This window comes from Saccopteryx leptura, chromosome 2 (assembly GCF_036850995.1).
Source record: "Saccopteryx leptura isolate mSacLep1 chromosome 2, mSacLep1_pri_phased_curated, whole genome shotgun sequence".
NCBI classification, from domain to species: Eukaryota; Metazoa; Chordata; class Mammalia; order Chiroptera; family Emballonuridae; genus Saccopteryx; species Saccopteryx leptura.
Window position 1 is genome coordinate 324,989,039 of NC_089504.1, and position 17,675 is coordinate 325,006,713.

Consider the following 17,675-nt stretch of genomic DNA (forward strand, 5'->3'; position numbering starts at 1 on the left):
TTCTGCTAAAAGTCTCTTTATTTTAGAGAAAGTAAGTTTTGCCAAAAATTATTCATGTTAAGAGCCTTTCTTTTCTGTATTTCAGGACCTCAGTGTCCCAGGCTGACGTTCTATCCATTGTGCCACTACCAGTCAGGCACACAAAGTTTTAATATTGCTTCTTTGGTATACTTTTATCCTTAATAGTTATGTGTCTCTTGGGATTATGGCACTGTGCTAAGGTGAAGGAAGGTACACTGCTCACAAAAGTTATGGGGTATTTCAAAATGAATATGAAGTGATAGAGTATCCCTTAATTTTTGTGAGCAGTGTATCTAACATTTGTCTGGACTGTGTTTTTACAGGCTATCTTGTTTATCCTCACAAATTATAAAGTAGGATATGACTTTATAATGAGGTGAGAAAGTTAAGTAATTTAGTGAGTGTTTTGTACCTAATTTTAGTTCCTTTGGACCTTGCTTAGAAAGATTTTGCATCTTGAAGTAAGATTTTTATGAAAGACATTATAGAACTAATTTTTTATTAGCTTTTATAGAACTAGTTAGAGTGAAAATCAGTTCCTAGACTTCAGTTTTTAATCTAATGAAAATGTAAGAAGGAACTTTTCTTGCCCTGGCCGGATAGCTTGCTTGGTTGAGCATAGCCCTGATATGCAAAGGTTGCCAATTGATGTTTCACTCTCTCCCTCTTGCTTCCTCTCTCTCCCTCCCTCACCCTCTCTCCCTCTTTTTCCCTCTCTCTCCTTTCTCCTCTCTCCTCTTTCTCCTCCTCCCTCCCTTTCTTCCTTCTTCTTCCTTTTCTTCCTCTCCCTCCCTTTCTTCCTTCTCCCTCCCTTTCTCCCTTCTCCCTCCCTCGCCCTCTTTCTCCCTCCTATTCTCTCCCTCTTCCTTTTCCCCCTCTCCCCCTCTCCCTCTTCCTCTCCCCTCCTCGTCTAAAATCAACAAAATAATTTGTGTGTGTGTGTGGGGGGGGGGGAGACAGGGAGGGAGAGAGAATGAGAAGCATCACCTGGGCCCCGGCCGGTTGGCTCAGTGTGCAGATGTCCCTGGTTCCATTTCTGGTCAGGGCATACATAAGAAGCGATCATCTATCTGCTTCTCACCCCCTTTTCTCTCTCTTCTTTTCTCACAACCTGTGGCTCAGTTGGTCTGAGTGTTAGCCCTGGGCCCTGAGGATAGCTCGGTTGATTCAAGTACTGGCCTGGGGTGGGGGTTGCCAGGTGGATCTTAGGGGGCATGTGGGAGTCTGGCTCACTTTCCCCCCTGCTCTCACTTAAGGGGAAAAAAAGAAAGAAAAAGAGAAGCATCGGCTCGTAGTTGTGGCACTTTAGTTGTTCGCTGATTGCTTTTTGTACATTCCTTGATGGAGGTGGCTTCCAGCAGAACTCCCTTACTCAAGCTTGTGACCATGGGATCATGTCTATGATCCTGTGCTCAAGCTGGTGAGCCTGCACCTAAGACAGTCAAGGCAGCGTTTAAGTGGAGATCTCAGGGTTTTGAACCTGGGTCCTCAGCGTCCCACATCAGCACTCCATCCACTGTACCACGACTGGTCAGGCAAATAAATTTCTTTAAAAAGAAACTTTTCTTTTAAACCCTGCATCAACACATAAATATAAGACACTTTTTAAGCATTTTAATACATATATTCATCCCATGCCCAATTGGTGAAAATTTTAAGGGACTTGCTGTTTATAGTTGCATTTTCTTCAATGTAAAGCCAAGAAGAGACTTATAATTAGATCCCTCTATCAATCCCAACTTTCATCAAAAGGCATAGTTATAGACAAAATTACAGTATTTGGGAATCAAAAATTCTCGCATCCCTCTTGATTAGTTTAGTCCAGTGTCACTGTGTTCATTTTTGTCAGTAGCTTCAGGTGAAGGTACCAACATAAAGCTTTAGGAGGTGGGATTGTGGAATGAATGGGAGGTGAAGAAACAAGCTGTTGATGGCTCTCTAAAATGGGTCAAAAGGGAGGTATTGATACATACAAAGGATAAAATGTGAAGGGATGTTGTGTGTGTGTGTGTGTCTGTGACAGAGACAGACAAAGGAATAGATAGGGACAGACAGGAAGAGAGAGAGATGAGAAGCATCAGTTCTTTGTTGTGGCTCCTTAAGTTGTTTATTGATTGCTTTTTCATATGTGCCTTGATGGGTGGAGGTGGCTACAGCAGACCGAGTGACCGCTTGCTCAAGCCAGCGACCTTGGGCTCAAGCTAGTGAGCCTTGCTCAAACCAGATGAGCCTGAGCTCAAGCTGGCGACCTTGAGGTTTCAAACCTGGGTCCTCTGCGTCCCAGTCCGATACTCTATCCACTGTGCCACTGCCTGGTCAGGCTAAAGGGATATTTTTTTTTAACAATGCAAGATGTTAGAATGTATGTATTGGCTGAATGGCAGAAACCAAGAGGTTAAGTAAATATATAAGTAAGGGAGGAAATAAATTATGGAGTAGAGTTCCTAAGCAGGAGCAGTAATTAAAGAGTCTTGCTCCATTCTTCGTGGTGCATAAATTAAGGTATCAGTCATAAATTGGAGTTGGGTCAAGAATATTTCTTTCTCTAAGATGAGTTGAAAACAATTAAGACATAAGGACATAAAATATCAACATAGGTAAGTTTGTAAAGAATGGTTGTCATGATAAGGTAAGACTATCTGCTAATAGTAAGGGCTAGGAGCCCGACCAGGCAGTGGCACAGTAGATAGAGCGTGGACCTGGGATGCTGAGGACCCAGGTAAAAACCTTGAGGCTGCTGTTTGAGTGTGGGATCATAAACGTGACCACATCATCAGTGGCTTGAAGCACAAGGTTGCTGGCTTGAACAAGGGGTCACTGGTTCGCCTGGAAACCCCCTTCCTCCATCAAGGCATGTATGAGGAAGCAATCAGTGAACAACTAAGGTGCCACAACTACAAATTGATACTTTTCATTTCTCTCCCTTCCTGGCTGTCTCTGTCTCTCTCTTTCACTAAACGAATGGGGGCGTGGCTAGGACTGCTGGTTTTTCATGTAGGAAAGCTAAACTAAAGTTGAAAATGACTGCTGAGGTATACGGGAAGAGAAGTTCACTAAAAATGTTTTAAAAAATTGACAGGTGGTAAAAATGGCTTGATAAAAAGTTATATTCTATGAGGTGTAAATAAAAGTAATAGTAAAATTTTATATCAAGTGAAAGCAAATAGAATAAAGGGCTGGGTTCCTTAAAGAATAACCTGTGTGACCTTTCCTTTTTATTTTAACTGCTGATGGTATATCTTGTGTTCTGTTTCAGTTAGAAAATATGCTATGGAATTAAGTTTTGACTTAGTGAAGTGTTTTAGTAATTCATTCTATTTATTGTATTCAGTCTTGAACTTAATGGTTTTAATTTAAACCATTCTAGTCTTAGGCTGAAAACCATACAATACAAATTCATGTTTGATTTAATGTTAGAGTTAATTTTTTATTTTTCTATGTATATTTTTGTTGTATAGCTATATATATATATATATATATTTTTTTTTTTTTCTGAAGCTGGAAACAGGGAGAGACAGTCAGACAGACTCCCACATGTGCCCGACCGGGATCCACCTGGCACGCCCACCAGGGGCGATGCTCTGCCCCCCTGGGGTGTCGCTCTGCCGCGACCAGAGCCACTCTAGCGCCTGGGGCAGAGGCCAAGGAGCCATCCCCAGCGCCCAGGCCATCTTTGCTCCAATGGAGCCTTGGCTGCGGGAGGGGAAGAGAGAGACAGAGAGGAAGGAGGGGGCGGGGGTGGAGAAGCAAATGGGCGCTTCTCCTATGTGCCCTGGCCGGGAATCGAACCTGGGTCCCCCGCACGCCAGGCCGACGCTCTACCACTGAGCCAACCGGCCAGGGCCTGTATAGCTATATATTTGTCTCAACTAATATTCTCATAATTTTTTAAATTGGCTGATAACAAATAGAAAAAAAATTCTTGCAACATATTTGACAGCCAATGAGTTAATAATGTTTTCATAAAAAGAGCTTTTAGGATTAATAAATTGAGAATGAAAACTTTACAAGGGAGGAGCATAAAAGAACATAAATAGCCAGTCATATCATGTATCTTGATTGGAAGGTAGGTAATGTTATAAATATGTCAATTCATCTCAGTTTTAGCTATGAATTTATCACAATTTGAATCAGATTCTCAGAATTTTATTGAGTTTAGGAAACTGATTAAATGTGAAATTTTGAAGATGCACAATATTTACAGAGATGTGCTTTATAAGACAGTCAATTATATTAGAAAGCTACATACAGTGTCGCACTGGCATAAGAAAGGCAGAGGGAGAAATTTATAGAACATAGGAGTATTTGAGATCTTGCTTCCCAGTAATTGTCATCAGTATTGGCTCAAATAAACTCTTACAAATATTAAAACAAAATCAACAACAAAAACAGTCAAGATAGAAACCAAAGCATATTTCTGAGTTTAGTTTATGATAAAATTATGAGACAATACTCTATGTTAAATAAATGGAGGAAACATACAAAAATACTTTGAGTGACTGAGTATTTGGAGGAAAAGTTAGACTTCACACTGTATACCAAAATGAATTCCCTAAATTATTGGGTCAGTATCTTACAGTGAAAAGTGATTGAAAAAAAATAAATTTTTTTTTGTATTTTTCCAAAGTTAGAATTGGGGAGGCAGACAGACTCCCACATGGACTTGACCAGGATCCACCTGGCATGCCCACCAGGGGGCGATGCTCTGCCCATTTGGGGTGTTGCTCCTTTGTGGCAGGAACCATTCTCGCACCTGAGGTGGAGGCCATGGAGCCGTCCTCAGCACCGAGGCCAGCTTTGCTCCAATGGAGCTTTGGCTGCCAGAGGGGAAGAGAGAAAGAGGAAGGAGAGGGGGAAGAGTGGAGAAGCAGATGGGCGCTTCTCCTGTGTGCCCTGACTGGGAATTGAACCTGAGACTTCACACGCCGTGCTGACACTACTGCTGAGCCTACTGGCCAGGGCCTGAAATTTTTTTAATAAATTGTTTTTAAGTCAATTTACAAATTTTTAAATGTCAAACTTACCTGCTCTGGCCGGATAGCACAGTTGACAAGTGTCAGCGCAAGCACAAAAGTTACTAGTTTGGTCCCAGGTCAGGGCGCATACAGGAGCAGATCATTGTTCCTGTCTCTCTCTCTCTCTCCTCTCTAAAATCAATAAATTGAAGAAAAAAAAATTTAATGACAAAAAATGTCAAACATAAAAATAAGTAATATTATAAAAGGTAAAGTTCTCTTATTGTCTTGCCAACACTGGAATGCCATCTTGGCATGAGAAAGGCTTTTCTAAGCATGAAACCAAAACCTAGGAGGAAAAAAGGAAAATACTTCATTAAAAATTATAAGCACGTTAAAAAAAAAAGCATGCAAGTTAAAACATATATCAGTAAGGGTGAATTTCCTAATAATGAAAGACTTATTACTAACGAGTCCAAAAAAGACCAGTTCATTTCCAGAAGACCTGAACAGCCAGCACATAGAAGAGAAAAAATATGAATGGCCAGTAAATATCAAAAGACGTTCCACTCTGGCCAGTTGGCTCAGCGGTAGAGTATCGGCCCTGTGTTTGGAAGTCCCGAGTTTGATTTCCAGTCAGGGCACACATGAGAATTGACCATCTGCTTCTCCACTCCTCTTCGTTCTCTCTCTCTATATTCCTCTCCCGCAGCCATGGCTCGAATGGTTTGAGCAATTTGACCCCGAGTGCTGAGGATGGCTCCATGGCCTCACCTCAGGCACTGAAATGGCTCCATTCAGAGTAACAGAGCAGTGGCCCAGATGGGCAGAGCATCACCCCCTAGTGGGCTTGCCAGTTTGATCTCGGTTGGGGCACATGTGGGAGTCTGTCTCTGCCTCTCTAGGGGCCTCCCACTTCTCACTTAAGAAAAAAATTAGTGGCACAGGGGATAAAAGCGTCGACCTGGAAATGCTGAGGTCGCCGGTTCAAAACCCTGGGCTTGCCTGGTCAAGGCACATATGGGAGTTGATGCTTCCAGCTCCTCCCCCTTCTCTCTCTGTCTCTCCCTCTCCTCTCTAAAATGAATAAATAAAAAAATTAAAAAAAATAAAATAAAAAAGAAAAAAATTAAAGAAAAAGGTGTTCCAATAGGAAGGCAAACTAAAATGGAGTATCAGGCCCTGGCATGGTATCTCAGTGGTGTAGACTGCAGTGGTCAGCAAACTGTGGTTCGTGAGCCACATGCGGCTCAATCAGATTGAGGATGGTTTTAGCAAAGGCCAGTTTAGGAGTACCGTAATTAAGTTAATAACAATGTACCTACCTATATAGTTTAAGTTTAAAAAATTTGGCTCTCAAAAAAAATTTCAATCATTATACTGTTGATATTTGGCTGTCTTGACTAATGAGTTTGGTGACCACTGGGTTAGAGCAGAGGTCCTCAAACTACGGGCCGCATGTGGCCCCCTGAGGCCATTTATCCGGCCCCCACCACACTTCCGGAAGGGGCACCACCATCTCATTAGCCAAAAGCAGTCCCATAGTTACCATTGAAATACTGGTCAGTTTGTTGATTTAAATTTACTTGTTCTTTATTTTAAATATTGTATTTGTTCCTGTTTTGTTTTTTTACTTTAAAATAAGATATGTGCAATGTGCATAGGGATTTGTTCATAGTTTTTTTTATAGTCCGGCCCTCCAACAGTCTGAGGGACAGTGAACTGGCCCCCTGTGTAAATAGTTTGGGGACCCCTGGGTTATAGAGCATCATCCCGATGTCCCAGTGCACCAATGTTGTGGGTTGAGTACCTGGTCAGCGTGTATACAAGAATCAACCAATGAATGCATAAATATAAGTGGAACAACAAATTGATGTTTCTCTCTCTCCCTCCCTGCCTGACTCCCACGCTCTTTCTCTTCTCCTCCTTCCTCTCTAAAATCAATAAAAATTTTTAAAAAGTTAAAAAAACCCAACTTGTTCCAGACCAACCTAGTTTTTTCCAATAGAAAAGAGGTAAAAATTATCAGCATAATGTTGATACCAAAACCTAAGATAAAAAGGAAGTCTTTAGTAAAACCTCATTTGTAAATCATGAGGGAAAAATTCTAGGTAAAATAATTGCAAATGTAAATCAGTAAGTCTGTTCATATGATTTACCATATTAATAGGATAGAGGAAAATTGTCATCATAGTATAAAAATCTAACATCTCTCAAGCCTTTTTTTTCCTCCTTCATTTTTTAAATTGATTTTGAGAGAGAGACAGGGAAAGGGAGGAGAGAGAGTAAGAAATATCAACTCATAGTTGCTTCACTTTAGTTCATTGATTGCTTCTCAGATGTGCCTTGGCTGGAGGACCTGGGGGGAGGGGCTCAAGCTGAGCCACTGACCCCTTGCTCAAGCCAGCAACCTTGGGCTTCAAGCCAGTGACCTTTGGGCGCGAGCCAGGGACCTTAGGATCATGTCAATGACCTTGTGTTCAAGCCAGGGATCCTGCACTCAGACTGGCAACCTGGCACTCAAGCCAACGCGCTGGTGATTTGGCGGTTTTGAACCTGGGTCCTTAGCATTTCAGGTTGACACTCTATCCTCTGTGTCACCAACCATCAGGCTCTTTCATTAAACTTAAAAAGGGAACACACCTGACGAGGTGGTGGTGCAGTGGCTAGAGCATCGTACTGGGACAAAGAAGATCCAGGTTCAAAACCCTGAGTTTGTCGGCTTGAGTGTGGGCTCACCAGCTTAAGCCAGCTGGTTTAAGTGTCGCTGGCTTGAGCATGGGATTATAGACATGACCTCACGGTCGCTGGCTTGAGCCCAAGGTTGCTGGATTGAGCAAGGGATCCCTCACTCTGCTGTAGTCCCCCCCACAAAGAATTGACGCCTCTCATCTCTCTCCCTGCCTGCCTGCCTGTCCCCATTTGTTCCTCTCTGTCTCTCTGTCACACACACAAAAAAGGAACACACGTTGACATTATAAACATACACCTAATCAAAAGGTAATTTAAATACACATACCTAAATAAAAATACTTAGTTGTTAAACACTTAAAGCATTCTGATTTAAATCAGGGCTGTAATAAGGTATCATCTATTATCAATATTATTAAATATTTTAAATTAAAGACTTTCAGGCTTAGTTCTGGAACTATATCCTGCTTATTCAACATTGGTGAAGTTGCTAACCAATACAGTTAGAATAAAGAAAAATGCAGCAAAATCAACTGAAAAACTGTGGCAATAAGATAGGAAGAGGGACCTGACCAGGCAGTGGTGCAGTGGATAGAACGTCAGACTGGGACGTGGAGGACCCAGGTTCAAAGCCCCAAGGTCACCAGCTTGAGCGCGGGCTCATCTGGTTTGAGTAAGGCTCACCAGCTTGAGCCCAAGGTCGCTGGCTGGAGCAAGGGATCACTTGGTCTGCTGTAGCCCCCCAGTCAAGGCACATATGAGAAAGCAATTAATGTGCTAAGGTGCCACAACAAAGAATTGATGCTTCTCATATTCCTGTCTGTCTGTCCCTGTCGGTCCCTGTCACCAAAAAAACCCAAAAACACACACAAAAGGGAATGATTACACACTTGTAATTAAAATTCAGTTTTTCTGTATGAAGTGTAAGAAAGAATATGTTTTACTCAAAATAACAACAGAAAACATGCCATGAAGTAAATTTAAAAAGAAGACTCCAAAAGTATTTAATAAATGTAGAAAGGACATATTTTATTCCCAGATCGGAAGATTTAGGATTTTCTATAGACTTTCTATATCTATATATTTAGTCTAGACTTAATCAGAATCTCAAAAATATATTTTGGAACCATGTTCAATAACTTAAAGATGATGTGTAATGGGAAAAAAGGTTTTGGGGTTGTTGGGTTTTTTTTGTATTTTTCTGAAGTGAGAAGCAGGGAGGTGGAGAGACAGATTCCTGCATGCGCCTGACCGGGATCCACCCGGCAAGCCTACTAGAGGGCAATGTTCTACCTATCTGGGGCATTGCTCTGTTGCAACTGGAGCCATTCTAGCCCCTGAGATGGAAGCCATGGAGCTGTCCTCAGCGCCCAGGCCAACTTTGCTCCAATGGAGTCTTGGCTGCAGGAGGGGAAGAGAGAGACAGAGAGGAAGGAGAGGGGGAGGGGTGGAGAAGCAGATGGGCGCTTCTCCTGTGTGCCCTGGCCGGGAATTAAACTTGGGACATCTACAGGCTGTGCCAATGCTCTACCACTGAGCTAACCAGCCAGAGCCAGGAAAAAGAAGCTTTTAACTTACATAATGAAGGTTTATGAAAAAAAGTCATAACTTCTACAAGATGAATAAGAAAAAGAGGACTGAAAAGAAACGTGCCATTATGTTGACAGATTTCCTCTTGATGATAAAATTGAGTGAATGTTTTTTTTGTTTTTGTTTTATTTCTCTTTCTTCTTTTATTTTAGTGAGAGGGGAAGAGGCAGAGAGACGAACACTCGCATGCACCCCTACTGGGTTCCACCAACAAACCCAGTAGTGGGTGTTGTTTTGCCGATTTGCTGCTGTTGCACTGCAGGCAGAGCCATTTTTTTCTTAGCATCCAAGGCAGAGGAGCCATCCTTACCACTGGCAGCAAACTAGCTCAAACCAGTAGAGTCATGGCTGCAGGGGAGGAAGAGACAGAGAGAGAGGGAGAGAAGGGAGAAGAGTAGAGAAGCAAATGGTCATTTTGCCTGTGTGCCCTGACCGGGAATCGAACCTGGGACATTCACATTCTGGGCCTATGCTTTACCACTGAGCAAACCAGCCTGGGCCTCTTTTAAATTTTTAATTCATTTTAGAGAGGGGAGATGGGAAGAGAGAGAGAAAGAAGTAGGGGAGAAGCAGGAAGCATCAACTCCCATATATGTTCTTTGACCAGGCAAGCCCAAGGTTTCAAACCGGCTACCTCAGCATCCAGGTCAACACCTTATCCACTGTGCCACCACAGGTCAGGCTAATGTTTTTCTTTTATATAAATTATTTTCTATATTTTCTAATGTTTCTAAAAATGTATATGTAATTCTACTGAAATGAAAGGAAACGAATGTTTTATAGCTGGTTATTTACCCTGATCTGTGGTGACTACATGTATCTTTTAAATGAAGATAGCACGGCTCTGTCCGGTTGGCTCAGTGGTAGAGCTTCGGCCCTGCGTGTGGATGTCCGGTTCAATTCCTGGTCAGGGCACACAGCAGAAGCACCCATCTGCTTCTCCACCCTTCCCCCTAACATTTCTCTCTCTCTCTCTTTCTCTCTTTCTTCCTCTCTTGCAGCCAAGGTGCCTTGGGGCAAAATTGGCCCAGGCACTGAGGATGGCTCCATGGCAGTGGTTCTCAAAATGTGCGCCAGGGCACACTGGTGCACCCTAGAAGATTTTCAGGTGCGCCCTATGATATTCCAGAGAAATATGTTCATGTTGGGACCAAAAAACCAACAGGGTTTATAGAGTTTAGATTTTTGGGGGACAGAGGTGTGGGGAATCTGCTATAAGCTGACAGTCTGCCCAACCCCCCACCTCACTTGCCTGATTAGGTTGCAAAAGGCTGTTAAGCTGTGGTGCTGGATTGTTTACACTACCCCCCATGTTCCCCGGAAAGACTGGAGGCAAGTTTCTTCTTTGTGTGGTGTAAAATTAAGAGATGTGTATGGTGGGGGTTTTCTGCACTCAACACAAGAGTAAAAAGAGAGGAATTCTTCAATGTATTGACAAGGAAATGAGAGTTTGCCTTTCAGATATATGCCCAATAATTGAAGAAATCGCTAGGATACATCACGTTTATGTTTCTCATAAACACAATAATAAAAAAAGTTAACACATTCATGCTGGGACCTGCCAAATTTACTAAATCTTACTAAGAATGTATCTACATATATTAAAAGATAACTTTTGTTGTATTTTTCTTTTTTAACCCCTTTTTTACGAATTCTAAAAAGCATAAAAAATGTAACATAAAATTTTTTTTTCCTCAAAAATGTTTTTTAATATCAGAATAAAGTTAATTTTGTCGTATTTATTTTGTTTAATTACCATAAAAGCACATTTGGAATTTATATATTTTTTATTTAATATTTGACTTAATTATTATAACATATTTCTCAGAAATTTGTATATAGTACACCTACAATTTGTAGGATTTTAAATGTGCTCCAACTTCAAAAAGTTTGAGAACTACTGCTCTATGGCTTCGCCTCAGGTGCTAGAATGGCTCCGGTTGCAACGGAGCAATGCCCCAGATGGGCAGAGCATCGCCCCTGGTAGACATGCTGGGTGGATCCCGGTTGGGCCCATGTGGGACTGTCTCTCTGCCTCCCCGCTTCTCGCTTCAAAAAATACAAAAAAAAAGCAAAAAAAATGAAGATAGCACATGTGTATTATTAAAACAAAATATTGCTACTTTTATTTATTTTAGAGGTAAAGGACCTGTGGTGGTACAGTAGATAAAGTGTCGACCTGGAACGCTGTGGTTGCTAGTTTGAAATCCTGGGCTTGCTATGAGTTGATGCTTCCTGCTTCTCTCTCCTCTCTTTTCCACACACATTCTCTCTCCTCTCCAAAAATCAATTAAGGAAAGGATACATTTTTATTAATTTATTTTTCTGTTTTATTGAGTTTATTGGGGTAATACTGGTTAACAAAATTATTCAGGTTTGAGGTGCAAATTTTACAATGCATCATCTATGCACTCTATTGTGTGTTTACCACCCAAGTCAAGTCTCCTTTCATCATCATTTATCCCCTTTTATTTTCTCCTCTACCTCCCCCCAGCTCTACCTTCCCCCTGGGAATCACCAAACTGTTATCCCTGTCCATGAGATTTTATTCTCGTTTTTTGTTCAATCCCTTCAGTACCCCCCCACACACACATGCACCACACACACACAGAGCGGTCAGCCTGCCTTCTAGGAATCTCTAATTTGCTTGTTCATTTTGTTCATTAGATTCCACATAAGACTGCAATCATGTGCTCCTTGTCTTTCCTACTTATTTCACTTACCATAATGCTCTCTAGATCAGTGGTCCCCAGCCTTTTTTGGGTCACGGACCGGTTTAATGTCAGAAAATATTTTCACGGACCGGCCTTTAGGGTGGGACGGATAAATGCACAAAATAAAATTATGCGGCCGGCGTAAAAACTGGTATTTTTAAATATAATTGTCGAACTTACGAGACAAGTGTCAAGAGTGAGTCTTAGATGGATGTAACAGAGGGAATCTGGTCATTTTTTAAAAATAAAACATCGTTCAGGCTTAAATATAAATAAAACGGGAATAATGTAAGTTATTTATTCTTTCTCTGCGGACCGGTACCGGTCCGCGGCCCGGAGGTTGGGGACCACTGCTGTAGATCCATCCATGCTACTTGCAAAGGGTTTTTTGTTTTTGTTTTTGTTTTTACAGCTGAGTAGTACTTTACTACAGCTTTCTTATCCAATCATCTATTGATGGATACTTGAGCTGCTTCCAAATCTTGGCTATTGTAAATAATACTGCAGTGAACATGGGGATGCATATATTCTTTCAAATTATGTTCCAGGTTTCTTTCTTTCTTTTTCATAACTTAGAGCTGAGATTTATTTTTTTTTTATTTTATTTTTTTATTTTTTGTGGCAGAGACAGAGTTAGAGAGACAGATAGGGATAGACAGACAGGAAGGGAGAGAGACGAGAAACATCAATTCTTTACTGCGGTTCCTTAGTTGTTCATTGATTGATTTCTTATATGTGCCTTGACCGGGGGCTACAGCAGAGTAAGTGACCCCTTGCTCAAGCCAGCGACCTCGGTTGGGTTCAAGCTAGTGAGCCTTGCTCAAACCAGATGAGCCCGCACTCAGTCTGGCGACCTTGGGGTCTCGAACCTGGGTCCTCCACATTCCAGTTTGACACTCTATCCACTGCACCACCGCCTGGTCAGGCTGTTCCAGGTTTCTTCAGATAAATTCCCAGTAGTGGAATCACTGGGTTGTAAGACAGTTCTATTTTTAATAATTTTGTTTTTAGATTTCATTTATTCATTTTTAGAAAGGGAGAGAGAAGTGGGGAGGAGCAGGAAGCATCAACTCCTATATGTGCCTTTGACCAGGCAAGCTCAGGGTTTCAAACCTGTGACCTCAGTGTTCAGGCTGACACTTTATCCACTGCGCCACCACAGGTCAGTTGGTGGAATCTTTAGAGTTCTCTATATACAGTATCATGTTTTCTGCACATAAATGAGTTTTACTTCTTCCTTTCTAATTTGAATGCCTTTATTTATTTTTTGTGTCTGATAGCTGTGGCTAGGACTTCCAATCCTATGTTGAATAAGAATGGTGAAAGCAGACATCCCTGTCTTTTTTTTTTTTAAGTTTATTTATTGATTTTACAAAGAGAGGAGCGGGTGAGGGGAGCAAGAAGTTTCAACTCTCAGTTGCTTCACTTCGTTTGTTCATTGGTTCTCTGTCATATGTGCCTTGACCCAGCAAGCCCAGGATTTCGAACTGGCAACCTCGGTATTCCAGGTCAAGGATGCACTGTGTCACCACAGTCCAGGCCCCTGTCTTGTTTCTGATCTTAAGGGAAATGCTAGTAGTTTTTGCCCGAGTATGATGTTGGCTGTGGGTTAGTCATTTATGGTCTCTTATTACATTGTAGTATGCTCCATTTCCACTTTGCTGAGAGTTTTTATCATAAATGGGTGTTGAATTTTATTAAAAGCTTTTTCTGCATCTATTGATAAGGTCATGTGGTTTTATTCTTTATTTTGTTTATGTGGCATATCACATTTATTGATTTGTGGATATTTTACCAGCCTTCATCCTGGGATTAAATTCCATTTGATGGTGTACGATTTTTTAATGTATTGCTGGCCTGACCAGAAAGTAGCACAGTGGTAGAGTGTTAGCCTGGGACGCTAAGGACCTGGGTTCAAAACCCGAAATAGCAGGCTTGAATGTGGGCTCATCAGGCTTGAGCATGGGATCATAGACATGACTCCATAGTCTCTGGCTTGAGGCCCAAGTTTGCTGGCTTGAGCCTAAGGTTGCTGGCTTGAGAAAGGGGGTCAACTGGCTTGGCTGCAGCCCCTTGGCTTGGTCAAAGCCACATATGAGAAAGCAATCAGGGAACAACTAAGGTGCCACAACTATAAGTTGATGCTTCTCATCTCTCTCCCTTACTGTCTGTCTGTCTGTCTCTCTCTCTTTCTCCATCAAAAAAAAAAATGTATTGCTGGACCTGGTTTGTTAATATTTTGTTGAGGATTTTAGCATCTGTGTTCATCACGGATATTGTCCCTCTCACAGTTTCCTTTCTTTGTAGTGTCTTTATCTGGTTTGGATATTAGGATAATGCTGATCTCATAAAATGAACCTAGGAATCTTCCCTTTTGAATTTTTTGGAATAGTTTGAGAAGGATTCGTGAGATTTTTTTTGTTGTTGTTTTAAGATTTTATTCATTTTAGAGAGGAGAAAGAGAGAGCAAGAGAAAGGAGGAAGGAACAGGAAGCATCAACTCCCATAAGTGCCTTGACCAGGCAAGCCCTGGGTTTTGAACCAGCTACCTCAGCGTTCCAGGTAGACACTTTATCCACTGCGCCACTGCAGGTCAGGCAATTGGTGTTCTTTTTCACCTGTTTAGTAAAATTTACCTGTGAAACCATCCGGTCCAGGGCTTTTATTCGTGAGGAGTTTTATGACTCAGTTTTACTAGTTGTAATCCGTCTATCCAGATTCTTTAATTCATCCTGATTCAGTTTTGGAAGATTATATTTTCAGGAATGTTATCTGTTTTTTTCCAGCTTGCCTAATTTGTTGTTCATAATATTTTCTCTCTTTTTTTTTTTTTTTTTTTAGCCAAGAGAGACAGCGTCAGAGAGAGGGACAGATAGGGACAGATGGGAAAAGAGAGAGATAAGAAGTGGCACCTTAAGCCCTGGCCGGTTGTCTCAGCGGTAGAGCGTCGGCCTAGCGCGCGGAGGACCCGGGTTCGATTCCCGGCCAGGGCACACAGGAGAAGCGCCCATTTGCTTCTCCACCCCTCCGCCGCACCTTCCTTTCTGTTTCTCTCTTCCCCTCCCGCAGCCAAGGCTCCATTGGAGTAAAGATGGCCCGGGCGCTGGGGATGGCTCTGTGGCCTCTGCCCCAGGCGCTAGAGTGGCTCTGGTCGCAACATGGCGACGCCCAGGATGGGCAGAGCATCGCCCCCTGGTGGGCAGAGCGTCGCCCCTGGTGGGCATGCCGGGTGGATCCCGGTCGGGCGCATGCGGGAGTCTGTCTGACTGTCTCTCCCTGTTTCCAGCTTCAGAAAAATGAAAAAAAAAAAAAAAAAAAAGATTAAAAAAAAAAAAAAAAAGAAGTGGCACCTTAGTTGTTCATTGATTGCTTTCTCACATGTGCCTTGACCAGGGGGTTCCAGCTGAGCCAGTGACCCCCTTGCTTAAGTCAGTGACCATGGGGTCATGTTTATGATCCTGAGCTCAAGCTGATGAGCCCGTACTTAAGCCGGATGAACCCACGATCAGGCCGGCAACCTCGGGGTTTCCAATTTGGGTCTTCTACGGGCCAGGCCAACACTCTATCCAATGCACCCCTGCCTGGTCAGGCCATAATATTTTCTTAAAATCCTTTTTATTTCTTTGGTGTCAGTTGTTACTTCTCTTTCATTTCTAATTTTATTTATTTGCTCTCTTTTTTATTATTTTTGTTTTGTTTTTTGTATTTTTCTGAAGTTGGAAACAGGGAGGCAGTCAGACAGACTCCCGCATGCGCCTGACCGGGATCCACTTGGCATGCCCACCAGGGGGCGATGCTCTGCCCATCTGGGGCATCACTCTGTTGCAACCAGAGCCATTCTAGCGCCTGGGCTGCGGGAGGGGAAGAGAGAGACAGAGAGGATGGAGAGGGGGAGAGGTGGAGAAGCAGATGGGCACCTCTCCTGTGTGCCCTGGCTGAGAATCAAACCCGGGACTCCTGCACAGCAGGCCGACGCTCTACCACTGAGCCAACCGGCCAGGGCCTATTTGCTCTCTTTCTTGATGAGTCTGGTTAAAGGTTTGCCAATCTTGTTTATCTTTTCAAAAAAACAGCTCTTGGTTTTCTGGAGCTTTTCTATTGTTTTTAGACTCTTATTTAATTTGTTTCTGCTTTGATCGTTATTTCCTTCTTTCTACTTGGGCTTTGTCTGTTGTTTTTTTTCAGGTTCCTGTCAGTATAAAGTTAGATTGTTTATTTGAGATGTCTCTTGGTAGGGTTTTTTTTTTTTTGTTTTGTTTACTGTTCTTTTTGTGACAGTGACAGAGAAAGAGACAGACAGAAAGGGAGGTAGATAAGAAGCATTAATTCTTCATTGTGGTACCTTGGTTGTTCATTGATTGCTTTCTCATATATGCCTTGACTGGGGGGCTACAGCAGACGGAGTGACCCCTTGCTCAAGCCAGCAACTTGGGCATTTTGAACCTGGGTCCTCTGCATCCCAGTCCTACTCTCTATCCACTGCTCCACCACCTGGTCAGGCAACCACACTGTAGTCTTAATTTGTATTTCTCTGATGATTAGTGATGTATGAGCATCTTTTCTTTTTCTTTTTTTTTTTAACTGAGGTGGGGGGAACCAACAGGACAGACAGAAAGGGAGAGATCATATATCTATTTTCATGTCTTTTTAAAATTTTATTGATTTGAGAGAAAGTGAGAAACATTGATTTGTTGTTCCACTTATTTATGCATTTATTGGTTGATTCTTGTATGTGCCCTGACCAGGGATCAAACCTGCAACCTTGGCATATTGGGGTGGCATTCTTACCAACTGAGCTACTTGGTTATGGCCTATTTTATTTTTCAATTACAGTTGGCATTAAATATATTTGTTTTAAATGTATAACTTAGTGGATAGACAGTCATAAATTTACAAAGTGATGCCTGACACAGTGGATAGAGCACTGACCTGAAGCTGAGGTCATCAGTTGGGAATCTGGGGCTTGCCCAATCAAGGCACATCCAACAAGCAAGCAATAAACAACTGAAGTAAAACAACTAGTTCTTATTCTCCCTCACCCCCATTAAGTCAATAAATAAATTTTTTTTTTAAAAAACCAAAATAAAGTGATACTCCACTCCCCCTCATAGTTTATGTACCCACCTGACACAATAAATAGTTATCACAATATCATTTTGTTCTCTGTGTTCTATTTTACATCCTTATGACTCTTTTCTAACTACCAGTGTGTATTTCTCAGTTCTTCACCTCTTTCACTGAGACCGCCATTCCTCTTTCCTGGCGACCATCAGTTTTCTGTATCTACAAGTCTGTTTCTGTTTCATTTGTTTATTTTGTTCTTCAGAGTCCACATATATGTGGAACCATATGGCTTACAAATATTAAGTTCTAGTATCATATAACTATTAAAATGCTTTTTTGGCCCTGGCCGGTTGGCTCAGCGGTAGAGCGTCGGCCTAGCGTGCGGAGGACCCGGGTTCGATTCCCGGCCAGGGCACACAGGAGAAGCGCCCATTTGCTTCTCCACCCCTCCGCCGCGCTTTCCTCTCTGTCTCTCTCTTCCCCTCCCGCAGCCAAGGCTCCATTGGAGCAAAGATGGCCCGGGCGCTGGGGATGGCTCTGTGGCCTCTGCCCCAGGCGCTAGAGTGGCTCTGGTCGCAACATGGCGACGCCCAGGATGGGCAGAGCATCGCCCCCTGATGGGCAGAGCGTCGCCCCATGG

The 17,675-nt window shown here is 42.4% G+C and overlaps 1 protein-coding gene across 1 annotated transcript in view; it reads left to right on the forward strand.

Moving 5' to 3' along the window:
* Positions 1 to 17,675, forward strand: part of APPBP2 (amyloid beta precursor protein binding protein 2) — a 64,318-nt gene that overhangs the window by 2,497 nt on the left and 44,146 nt on the right. The gene's annotated exons all lie outside the window — the stretch shown is intronic.